Source organism: Diadema antillarum, unplaced genomic scaffold, assembly GCF_040938485.1.
Source record: "Diadema antillarum isolate AM-2024a unplaced genomic scaffold, OU_Dant_1.0 seq00002311_RagTag, whole genome shotgun sequence".
NCBI lineage: Eukaryota > Metazoa > Echinodermata > Echinoidea > Diadematoida > Diadematidae > Diadema > Diadema antillarum.
Window position 1 is genome coordinate 1 of NW_027272933.1, and position 14066 is coordinate 14066.

The window sequence follows — 14066 nt, forward strand, 5'->3', positions numbered from 1 at the left end:
GGGGGGGGGGGGGGGGGGGGGGGGGGGGGGGGGGGGGGGGGTGGGGGGGGGGGGGGGGGGGGGGGGGGGGGGGGGGGGGGGGGGGGGGGGGGGGGGGGGGGGGGGGGGGGGGGGGGGGGGGGGGGGGGGGGGGGGGGGGGGGGGGGGGGGGGGGGGGAGGGGGGGGGGGGGGTGGGGGGGGGGGGGGGGGTGGGGGGGGGGGGGGGGGGGGGGGGGGGGGGGGGGGGGGGGGGGGAGGGGGGGGGGGGGGGGGGGGGGGGGGGGTGGGGGGGGGGGGGGGGGGTGGGGGGGGGGGGGGGGGGGGGGGGGGGGGGGGGGGGGGGGGGGGGGGGGGGGGGTGGGGGGGGGGGGGGGGGGGGGGGGGGGGGGGGGGGGGGGGGGGGGGGGGGGGGGGGGGGGGGGGGGGGGGGCTCAAATCTCCTTATATCTACCTGATTACTATTCTTAAGTTATTCAACCACGAATAACATCATGTTTCAGACTTCAATAACAGAATTATTGAATTTTCGTCATTTTTTTTTTGTACACGATCAATGGAAAATGGTGAGGGTATGACATGGTTAGCTCACTCATTTGCATATTCATATCCACTGCACAAGAACTGTTTGGCAGAAATTAGCAAAACTTCAAAATGTCACAACTTCCTTGTTTTTCATCCGATTTCAGGCAAATGTTTACAGTTGAACACGTAAGATTTTACACTTTTTTTTATCAGACTAATCAATATTTTGGATAAAAACGTTTTGTGCTTTGTGCGTTTGCGAGCGTGCATGTTGTGGGTATACAAGTGTTGATGTGTGAATTATTCTGCATACGTGCGTAGGATCGTGTGCGTAGGATCGTGTGTGCTCAAGGGAAAGCAAAGTGGGCAAGGTTGGGAAGAGGAAGCGGAACTGCGAAGAATGGGAAGTTCTAATGGGAACTACACGAGGTAACTAGACATCACTTCTCTAAAGCGGGGCCGACTGACTGACTAAACTCGATCTCTTTCCGACTCCCTGTTTAGTCCCGTCGGAAACGCAGGCGTGCCATCCAAAGGCCATCTAGGCATGGTGAGGTTGAAGCCACGAGGTACATCGATCAGTGATCAATGAAATATCCGCTCGAACGCTGCAGGCTTCCGCAACCAAAGCGTTCGCTTATACCAGGCTCTACAGTGAGCACAGATCTAAATAAAACCGTGGAAGAAAAAAAAAAAACAACAACATGGAAAATACAAAAGTGACGCCCGGGGGAGGGGGTGGGGGTGGGTGGATAGTAAGATCTTGGACATCTTAATCACGTCTACGCTGCTGAAAACGACATTTTGTTTTTGCAATCAAACCACGACCACAACATGCAATACTGTCATGTACCATTAAAAGAACAGATAAATAACTGTCAGGACGGGATGGGCTTTTTAACCACCGTTTCTATGCCGCGCGCACTTAAAAAAAACATGAACAAAAAGAAAACAAAATTATCAGTCGCCATAAATGGATATTGAAGGCTAGCTATTGAACACCTAATCGGCATCACTCTAACCTCGCACAATCAAGTATGCCGTTTAGGCTCACACAATGAGATAATCAAACAAGAGATAATCATGTGTCCGTAGGAATATTCTTCTACTTTCAGCGTCATTACATAAACTGTAAACACATAGTTACCCAATGTTGTGTGTGTGAATGAGGGGTGTATCTACTAATCTATCTATCCTATCTATCTATCTATCTATCTATCTATCTATCTATCTATCTATCTACTGGTATGTGAGTAAGTAAACATTTTATGTTCTCAAAAGTTTCCTATCATCGCTTTGAGCAAATGGTAAAACATTAAACTGTCTCACTGTACAGCATTAAAAAATGACTCTTAATGCGGCATTTCGCATTATGATTTCTCACCGGGTATCTTTCACAAGACTAAACGATGGACATAGGTGAACAATGAAATTAAAGGGAAACGTCTGTTTATCCAGGAAACAAACATACTGTTACTACAAAGCAGATAGAACTGACTTCCTTTTCAGGATCATTATTAGATAATATAATATTCAAGGGAGAAGCTGTTCCTATCAGGGTTTTTTTTTTTTTTTTAAATCTCAGAAAAGCTGATGAGAGTGGACAAACATCACGTGAAATTGGAGCAAACCACATCACAGAACTTGGAACAAAAAGCGTTATTCTCCCTCTCCCCCTTTCAATGTTAAGGAAGAAATCAGATCAATTTGATAAAAATGAATTTAATTTACCCCGGTTGCATGCATACATGCAATGTCACTTATAGGATATTGAACCCGGACAAAAAAGTGCATGTCATACCAAATGTAACATACCTGGCTGAGCAATAAGAGAAGCCATTGGACTTTTAAGTTCATGAGAAGCGCTACGGGATGAGCATTAAAAGTAATAATATGGTGCATAGGCGTATGTTCTTTTTCTTATACTTTAATAACGTTTTAGAGGGACATCTTGGTTTGTAGAGCAATTGGAGTGGAATGCACATTGTTTTTGTCATTAATGAGTCCAAAATGGAGACACAGGCAACGCTTCTATACTTCACCAGGGCCCTGTTGCATAAAAGTTGAGATTAAACACAAGTCAGAAATCAAACATTAAGTCTCTGAATGCTCGATTCTGATTGGCTGATACTTTACTTGTGTTTGAGTGCATCTTTCTATGCAACAGGACCCAGTATGTAATGAATGTTGTTTTAACACAGGACCTTACTTTTAATTGTTTGAGGAGGGAAGGTGATGGGAGCCTCTAAGAATGTGTATCATTAATCATCTTCTTTTTTTTTCTCGTTATTTTCCAGTAAGATGAAGAACTTGTTACGCCGTTTACTTCAAGTACGCCTATTTCAAGAAGCATGACGGTAAATCTAACAAGAAAATTAAAGAAAAGAAAGAAAGAGAGAGAGAGAGAGAGAGAGAGAGAGAGAGAGAGAGGGAGAGATGACATCGGAAGCGGAAGAAATGTTTCACTTTGATTTTATTACACGTTGAGTTTTTGTCCCTTTATCTGCTTATGTGCTTCTCTTTTCTTTGTCCATTCAATTTGATCGTCAAATTCATTCATTTTCAATTTTGCAATCAATCATTAAAACATTTTTCCTTTGCGTAATCATTGCCCACATCCTCTCTCTTTCATTCATATGGTGCCAAATTTATGGAATATAAACGAATTGCATGAATATTTCATGTTTTGCTTCTCAGCTTGGTCTTATTCAGAGAGAGAAACAGAACAAAAGTCACCGATCAGATTTATTTTTTCATTTATTGTCATTTCCTATATACCATTTCCTTCTCCCTGGGGGGAGAGAACATGTGTTCACTGTTACAGTCACCAAGACAATGACATTGTGCCGTGATTTGATGCCTTCTCGGAATCCCCATTGCGCAGAAGTCAAAACTTTTGTGTAGCATTTTTTTTTTTGTCGGACTGCTCCTGCACTCTCGGCGATAATTTCCTTCCTAGTCTTCTCCTTTCCCTCCAGCAAATTAAAGGGATGATACAGTTTCGGTTGTGATGGGGCTTCAGGTTTCCAACCTTTATTTAATATTTATTTATCATATATTACTTATTCATTTATTATACATTATCTATCATATACAGCAAAGTGGTGTGTTATAATAACCTGGCAATGATGACTTAAAGGGAAAGAGTTGCAGTTGTTTGGTTATCTTCAGAAATATGTTCTTTGTATAATTTTTGTCTACAAAGCAATATGGGTTGTAAGGTGGTGACATCAGCACCTCTTGTGAAATGTCTATATACACGCAGCTGTAACCAATACCGCTATTCCATGAAAACATAAATGATTATTGTTATACCCTTATAACAAATATATGGTAATATTACCAGATATCAGTGATATTAGGTGATCTTAGCCATTGGCAGTTTTGATCTATATAAAGAGTCGGTTAAATTGTCAGTAATTCTGCCAAAGTCATACTGTATGTCTTTTCTCTTGTCAGACAGATAGGGATGCATAGAATTTCTAGACCATTAAAAAAAGATTTTCAGTATTCATATTATATGATTTATAATAAATATTTTGAAATAATGAGAAATCTCATAGGAAAGAGCATAATATAATTCTAGGAGGAATTCAAATCTTATTTGATGAAAATTGGTTTTGAAAGGGCTGAGATATTCAAATAAAGCAATACTAATAAGAGGTGGAACCCACCTTTTATTAGGGTCGCTTTGTTTTACTTTGTTTGTTGTTTTTTTTTTGATATCCTGGCCATTTCAAAACCGATTTTCATCAAATAATAAACTTTGAATTCCTCTTAGATTGTATGCTCTTTAACATTTCATAAGCGGTTTCTAAGTACCTTGCAAAAATTTAAAAGCTGAATCCTCACCTCACCAAAACCATACTATCTCTTTAAAAACTGTGGTGACGACGCTCCTCTTTTAATGTTCTCTCATCAACACTTCCACTGATGTCGATCTCCTAGTCTTATGATTTTTTTAAACAAAATAATTGAGAAAGGCATTCTCGTCTGTCTCACCAGAACATGAGAACGGTTGTCTGCCGTGATTCTCGAGGGTAAGAGAAAAGGAAGGGGGGGGGGGGGGGGAGGGAGGAGGGAGAAAGAGAAGGGAGTGGAGGGTAAACTCCGTTCATTGGCTGCACCTCGATTTCTTCCTTGGTGTATTCACAATTCCACGGATCGTAAAGAGAGTATCCGCACGGGGAGTAACCTTATGGCCCAACGCGTTTGGAAGGATCATCATGAAGCACCTCACATCGCAGAAAAGACATCTCGTTAAATCTCTTCCCCCCCCCCCCCCTCCTCCTCCTCCTCCCCCTCCCCCACCCAATCCCTCCCTCCTCTCTTTCTCTCTGCAGATATCATGGCTTTCAAACTGTTGTCCGGTTTTTCTTCTCCAATGTCCATCAATTTCTTGGAGAACTTTTCCTCAAAGTCATTCACCACTCCTGGGGGCAGTGACTTATCGGTCCTCTTGGTTTGGATGAACACATTCACGGCCCGACACAATGTGCAAGAATATAGCATTCTGCAGACAAGAACGTTTAATTGAGCACCCTTGATCAAGTTACCATGAATTTTCGGAGTGCTCTCCGAGGACTATTACGCTTGCGTCAATATAAAGAATAGGTGATTCACGGCAGGGACCCACTCTTCCTATTAAAACATGAATTGCAGGAGACACACCGTAATGGAATCGTCCTTTGACTTAGGATTACATGCATGCCACTTCGTTAGTTTAAAATCGGATGCTTGGCCCGCATGCGTGAATGATGTAGGTATAGAACACCGTAGGAAAGTACAGGATGTAAATGACCTACTACTTTTTGACGGTCCGGCTCCAATCCATAGAGGAAGAAGAGGTCTCAGTCTGACATACTTTTGTATTACTTAAATATTAGTTTCAAGGAGTTATACTCCGTCCGCTTTCTCCTCAGTATAAATAGCCTCCACCTAAATAATTCATGACCAGCGTTGGTCCTTACTTTGCATAAAATTGCATTCAGTGGCTGTTAGAAATCCACCGGATGTTTGATCATGTCGTTTATGCAATGGAGACTTGACGATGTGGTGGAAACCCGAAAGAACAAGTCATAACTGTTTTCATGAGATGCTTTTACTTCCAAACGCATGAACAAAGTTTTGATTTTTTTTTTTCATTTTGTTGTACACATTGGTAATGGTAGACTATATTGACTAACAACTTCTGGAATAAGGAAGATGGAAGACATTTTGTTTGTTTGTCATTTTGTGCGTATGTGTGTGTGTGAGTGTTTACAGTGTCTGTATGCTTGTAATAATTGTGTTTTTCTGGGGGGGGGGGTGGCACTGAACTAAGAGTATGAATACTTCGTACAAAACCATTGCCACATGATAGATTTTACTTCCTATGCCTGTTGATCTTCCTCAGAAAAAAAGAGAGAGCGAGAACAACCCATCGAATATTACCCATAAAACGAAATATGCCACAACGGGTAAAAATGGCAATTATCTCGGCAGCCCACGAGCTCAGTCTTATAACCCCAAACGACCTCAGTTTGCCGTCAACTAAAATAACCTTGACTTTGTGCGGTATGTGAACAATAAAACGTCCCATACGTTTGTTCTTCGATCATTCACCGCAAAATGAGTACAACATACTTACACGACATTTTGCATCGCACGAGCCTGTTTGATGCGGTGTTGCGAACTATGCCTCGGGGAGTTGATGGGTCTCTGAGTGCATAGACCTACCCATGCGTCGATGCAATAAATGGCGCCATTTATTTGCCCTGGCATCGACGACCCCTAGACACACTTTTTTGTTTAGTCTTCTTCTCAAATAAAAATGAAATGAAAAACAAAGCATGACAAAACTAAAGACAACTGTCAAGGAGGGAATTCTTTACTCGGTATAGTCTACTGCTGTGGGAATGTGTATGAGAGTATTGCGAGGAACTGCTGCATTGCACTATTCCGCGATTAAAACTGCTTGGAATTTTTGACATTGCAAGGGAGATAAACAGAGATAGAGAGATGGAAAGATAGATAGATAGATAGATAGATAGATAGATAGATAGATAGATAGATAGATAGACAGATGGATAGATAGATAGATGGAAAGATAGATAGTTAGATTGATAGATAGATAGATAGATGGAAAGATAGATAGATAGATAGACAGATGGATAGATAGATAGATAGACAGACAGATGGATAGATATATAGATCATCATCGTTATATCAGTAGTAGGCCTATATAGCAGAAGTAGCAGTAGCAGTAGCCATAGCAGCCGCAGCATCAGCAGTAGTATGGTTATGCTACTACTGCTACTACTTTTATAGTCGTATAGTAGCCCTCAAAATCTTCAAAATATACGGCAAATACTTTTTTTTTCACATCAACTTTTGCGTTTTAGTCACAAAGAAGTCATGTATGGCATTCCAAGCAGAAAACAACGATTAACTAGTCAGAGTTATATTTCGTATCATACTCTAAACAGTATGAACGTTATGATTTTATATTGACCACAATTTCTTATTCTGCCCAGTCTGAATTCCTGCGAGGCTCATTATTTCTGTGTAGCAAAGCACCAAAGCACGCGCTACGAATGAATGCCCAAAGAATAAGTATCATTCAAAGTTTTTAGCGCAACTCAACAAGAATACTTTTGGGGCATGATTGAAAATATATAATTTTTGCTCTTTTATGTCGACTCTTTAGGTAGTTCAATATGATAGACCGGAATGTCATCGACAGATGTATATTTCCGCATTTCAGGGAATTGTTTGTTACCTTCAAATAGAGAGATGTGCTTCTTTTGCATTGAGTATCTTGAAACGTGTACGTATAAAGAGGGCATGCATAATTCATAGACAGAAGTCCGTGACGACCAATCACAGGTGTCAATTGTCAATTGGACTTCACAGTGAGCATGCGCATGTGATCTTCTTGTGTTTTTCTTCTAGTCACATGATGAATGATATAAGATGAAATACATTCACTAAGTAGAGCGGAGAGTGTAGACAGAGCCATGTTGAACCTTCAACTCTTATTTTAAACAGAAGCCTGGCACGGTACCATCCCCAGCAATCAGCCCCACTACCCCCCCCCCCCCCTTCATCCCGAGGGGCGTTGGTCGAAAAAGCGTCGAGGCTTGTCACGTAAACGCACCACAGAAACAAAAAAGTTGTACACTTGCGACCCAGATAGCGAGCGAGAAGGGTCCTTAAACCACATTTCTTGTGCTTATCACTCTTTTCTAAGTGACCCCAAGACTTGAGAGGGAAAATGTAAGCCACGAGGGTCGCACACCTGTACACGAAGCTTTCGAGAGTCAATACCCTGAATTTACTGAAATATCATTTATTCATTTGACCTAGCGCTATCGAAAAGAAAACAATTACTTGTAACTGATTTGCAAGACATGTTTATGCACTGCCTACTTTTACATTGGGTAAAATGAATGAAATAAATTAATGAAAATTACAATGAAAATGAATAAAACCGTTCTGACCTATTTTTATTGTGTTTTTGTTAAAGAAATTGTGTTGCAAGGGAAACGTTTTCTTTTTTTTCCTCTCTCTCTCTGATGTGAAACGAGAGACCATCACAGAAAGAAGTTAAAACAATTAGGTATAGGCCTACTCACTGGCGCTAACTAGAGGAAATAGATTGATGACTAAACATTGTAAAATTCATCGAATGTCGGAAATGGATCTTTTTTTTTTCAACCGTGGTACATATTTCCTCAGCCTTGAAAGTTTATTGCGCCACAACCAACTTTTGAACAACAGGAAAAGCATAAACAAGCTGTGATACTTTGCGCTGTGGAGCGTCGTTATTCTCATATCCTCTAGTACTGACGCGGAAACAAGAAAATATCATTTATCAAAAAAGAAAAGAATCAATCTCGGCAAGAAACCTCGAAATCTAACCCTTGACTCCCAGATTGACCCCGTATTGTCAAGGGATGGTGATCGATCATTTTAAAAGCGAAACAGAGAAACTGAAGAGAGAGTGTGCGCATGCGTGAGGGAGAGAGAGACACAAGAGAGACACAGAAGGAGAAAGGGTGAGAGGAAAGGAGGGGGGGGGGGGAGACGCTGGTTTGAGGAGGGCTGTGAAGAGTGTGTGTTGGGAAATCAACAACATGACTGTAAAATATGTATCATACTTATTCATCATTGCGCCTCGACGAAATAACAACCGTGCCAGGCATAGGCCTATATACCTGACATAGTTTCGTGTCACTGTGTTGAGAGATCAAGGAAATTATGCTTGATAGAGGAGACGCACAATTTTAGCAATAATGGATGTAATTAGATTTAAGGAGCTTCAGTGAGAAAAAACAAAAACAAAGATGTACTTCTTAAAGCAACGAGGAACGCGTCAAAAATGTCTTTCTTCTCATGCCATCCTGGGGAAAAAGTAAAACTTTTTACATTGATATCACATTTTGTTTGAGACAAAACACGCATATATATATATACATATATATATATATACATATATATGTATATATATACATATATATATATATATATATATATATACGGTATAAATATCTATATATGATATATATATATATATATATATATATATATATATATATATATATACATCAATTTTCTACTCAGTGTACACTGTTGTCTGCGTCGTTGAACACATCCTTCCTCTACAAATTTATGGGCTTGCTCACTTTGATGCCAACCCATTAGTGCTTTACGAAATTAAAATTTTACATAATGTATATGTTTCATTTATTGCACTCGGCTTCGAATCTATTCTTGTTATTGCCACTGGCATTAAAATCAGTGACTATAACGATAGTATGCACTCTCTATTTTTGCCTAATTGATTGCTGTCTGAGCGTCCTTGATTTCTTTTAGAGAGAATTGGTTGATATACAATTCAATCTCTGTTGTAAACAAATACTGATCACGTGACAAATGAAAAAGGAAGGGATCGAAATCAAATTATATTCATTTCTCGATCGATGCAGCTTAGATCTAGATATAATAGAGCGGGCAGATGGCATCTCAAAAGAAGAAGAAGAAGAAGAAGAAGAAGAAGAAGAAGAAGAAGAAGAAGAAGAAGAAGAAGAAGAAATGTTTAACATCAGAAAGAACCTAAAGTTTTCCTCAGCCGGGCTAAATATCTTACAGAGGGGTCCTTAATCCGAGCGACAATTTTCGCCTTCTGACAAAATGATTTATACAATCCTTTCTTTCTTTCGCTGAATGAGATGTCGCTCCGTGTTTCAAGTCCACCTTAACCGACAGAGAGATTAAAACTTAGCAGACAGAGCCGTAGACATTTCATTTGAATTGGGGCATGAGATGAGAACGTTAAGGGGATCTAAAAGCTTTTACAGCTATCACAGAAAAGAAATACCTGTCGCAACCGTACATGTAATTCACAAGATGTGAAGTATGCTCCCGCCTCACTCAATCCCCCCTCCAGTGTTTTTAAAATGAAGATAATGCATAATCATAATTTTCATTCCATAGTAGGTAATCCAGCATCCACAACTTTGTTTCCCCATTTCTATTAGTTGTCATGGCGAGATGTTCAAACTGCGTGATAGTTTGATGTGAAAGGCGTAATATACTTTCGCTTAATTCCGCTTTCTTCGCGGAAAAGAAAAAGAAAAACAAAAACCCGGCACCAAGAAAATGAACAAGAGAGGAAGAGGGGGAGGGGGGTGGAGAGAGAGAAATTCAGGAGGTTTCCGTATCGATCAATTGAAAGAATGTGGGCTGTTAACCTCCTCCACTCTGCATAATGTAGTTGGAACCGATATCACAATTTCGATTAAACTGTGAATTTCAATAACATCCATGTCAGACTTTATGATTTCGTTTTAAATTTTACTCTTTGCTTAAAATCAAATCGACCGAGGAGTGGCATTCTACGACAGGCAGGGAGGACGAACGCCTTACACACTCGACTGAGCGGAGTCCTACTTGGGGCTAATTTGGTATTCCACTGGTGCTGCGCCCTTAACCCAAGACAAATTTGAATTGGTAAAAAAGAGTAAGGAAAAATGTCGGATCTTATCGTATTTCTCTTCAATACAGCTGTTTTCCCCCTTTTGTCGACCCTCTCATCTACTCATTTCCATTTTTTTTTTTGGGGGGGATCTATACCATGTTGTATTTTTCATGTTATGTTAAATGCCATGGCAAGAAAAAAAATCATTTATTGTTTGATGGAAAAATAGGGAATACATTTTTTTTTCTGACAATAGATATAAAATGGACTTCAAAACCACTACTCGTTGGAGAACATATTCAAACTATTCAAGTGACAGTTTAGTTAGACGAAAATTTCTTCACATCGGGGAGAATGTTCCATCTTGTTTGTAGTTGAGGATAAACATTTTTTTTTAAGCTCAAAAGAATCCTATAATGCTCTGTGAGAGATCTTTGCTAGTCTAGGCCTATATCTTTTTATCACTTGGACATTTTATCTTTGTTTCCGATTTCTGCTAAATGTATGTTTGTTTGGTTTCTTTTTTGTCTATTCGTGCTTCAAACATCACGGATTATTTCATCTTATAGGCATCTCGGTAAAATGTTTATGCGATGATTATATATTGAACATGAGAAGGGGTGTCTTTCCACAGCGTATGGTATCATGGCATTTTTAGAATTATCTGGACCAAATTAACCTTTAAAGTGTCTGCATTATGCTCATGCGTTTGTGGAGAATACAATCAGATGTAATTAAATGAATACACACATAGGTAAGAGGGTATTTCTTTATATATTTCGTCTGCATTCTAACTCAACGTCTTCTCCCATTAGATGGGTTGTACGATTCGATTGCATTAACTCTTCGCTGTTGTTGTGGTTTGTATATTTTCTTTCTTTGTTTCGTTGCATCAAAATGTTTTATGGAGAGTGGGTGGGAGAGGAGGGGGATTGAATGGGGTGGAGATGGAGGTTAGGAATGGTTAACACTTCAAAGAGTTCAATGTTCCTGAACTTTGGCATGAACTTGACCCTGTATGAGGATCTATGGGTTCCACAGAGTGCACCTTTGGGGAAAATAAAAAATAATAAAATCCATAGTGAGGAACGACATCATATTTTCATAACAATAATTCATCCACCAGGCTGCTATCAACACAGACACATTAACACATACCAACGCATCTAATGCACGCACAATATTGGGTAGGCCCTATAGGGTGATGCGTTCCTCATGATCAGCCCTCGTGATCTTACAGCGGCTCATGCAGGTGACTATAATAAATATACACTTGTAACTCTATTGATGAACGCTAAAGCATGTTTGTTCATAAGGTATAGTTTGAAGCGCCCTCCTTCCTCAACCGGCCCTCCCCAGCCACCACCACTAGGCCTACTACTAGTTTTACTTCTACTATACTACTACTATTACTACTGCTGCTGCTGCTGCTGCTACTACTACTACTACTACTACTACTACTACTACTACTACTCCTATTACTACCACTATCACCACCACGTCTGCCACTACTTCTTCTACTACTATCTATAGTGCTACTACTCCTTTTACTGCTACTATTACAACTACTTTAACAACAACAGCTACTACTAGTGCTACTACTACTGCTACTACTAGTGCTACTACTACTGCTACTACTACTACTACTACTACTGCTTTTACTACTATGCACCACCACCACCACCACTACTACTACTACGACTACTAGTACTACTATATTGTACTATATACTACTATACTTCAACAAGAACAAGGAACAACAACAACAACAACAACAACAACAACAAGAACAATACCTACTACTACTGCAACTGCTGCGACTACTGCTACTGTTTTGACTATATTTCTTCTCCTTTTCCTCCTCCTTTTCTTCTACCTATATGTGTCCCCTTGTCTCTTCTCGTCTTCCATCACAGGCCTCCCTATTATTAGTTTCCTCCATCATCCTGGTTGGGCCATCCCAGCACGAAAAATTAGGAGCAGGCACCCACCATCCATATCCTCATTCTTTATTGCCAAGTCAGGATTAGAGGTATCAAAAATGATGATTTTGCAAGCTGGTGACTGTAAACTTGCATGGACAACGTCAATATTTATATATTTACCACTATATAAAGTGCGTATGCAGTATCACCTATAAGCATCCAGGGTAGGTCGCATGGTACCTGCCTTTCAATTTTGTCCACTGTGTTCGTCACCCGTGACCTATACAATAGCAGGCCGCAGTTATTCTAGCTGCAAGACGTTGGTACGTTTCCTTTAGCTGTCAATATCATACAGCTAAGACTAAATTGATACATTGAATGCATTCCAATTGAATATCTAACTTAAATCAGAGTGGACATGGGGAGCTGAGATGACCAGTTTTTATGAAAATACCCGCTATGCGTGTTTATGTGCAGGTGGGTATATGAACGCGTCTGTACGTATCACGAGATATGACGAACATTGTCCTCTCACTGTTCGGTTAGTAATCCTCCTCTATTTCGTCCAGGGGCTCTTGTTTTCCAAGACTGCAATTTTATGTGATAACATGAGTCGAGATCCCAATTTTGTGTCGCTCTAATAGTATCACCATATTACTATACGAATATACTTTATATCACATCCGCGAAAGTATATAGTCTGTGCCCGGGATATTTGCTTTAAATTTCACTGCAGTAAGATTGGGGCCACGAATTGAGCTATGATTGATAGTATTACGGAATCATAACTAGAGATAATATTACGGTGCCTAGAGGCAGCAACATGATATAGGGCGAAATAACGTCAAGTAAATTCTGCAGGTCGAATGGAGACAGCTTTCGACGAAGATGCGTTATTTTTGTAATCAAGAATTGGGGATCTCCATAAAAAAGACAAGATCGTTATAACCAGTGACTGACATCAAACGCAAGGATGAATGGTTATAGTTGTGTATATCCTTCCCTTAATTCTGCTGGATCCTTAGTGAAGAATCCTTTGATGTTTGAATGACTCTACTTTGATAGCGACGATGACTGAATTAAGAAGAGCTTGAGTATGCGTGGTATAACTGCACTTGGTCATTTGATAAACTCTGTAAGAGAAAACCCCGCAAACATGATCCAAGTCCAAAATCTAAAGGTTATCCGCTATTTTCAATTTCCAAAACAGTTATATAACTTGATATTTTTTTACTAATCATGAATACTCTCTCTTCAAGACAGTCAACAATTTGTTAAGTAGATGGTGAAAGTAACGATCGGAATCATAATCCATATCACAACTGACAAAGAATGATGACAATAGCGAACATGGATTACAACCTATGAATAATAATATTGAAGTTAGAGTTCTAGAAATACTTATTGACGTATTTTTTTATAATATCGCTAACAATTAAATCTCTTCAGAAATACCAAAACAGCAGAAGACGAAGAATGAAACAGAACCAGCAAATTGTCATCTGTAGGAACCTGTCAGTTCCCGCAATGCCTGTAGGCGTTTGTGACGGGGATTTCAGAGTCTCGACTGGATTACAAGTCATGACTCTGGCTCTCACCGTCGGAAAGATGACCATGCCATTTGCAAGAATCACGAAACGGAAAATGTGTTTTTTATTAATTTGAGCATCGCTGTAAT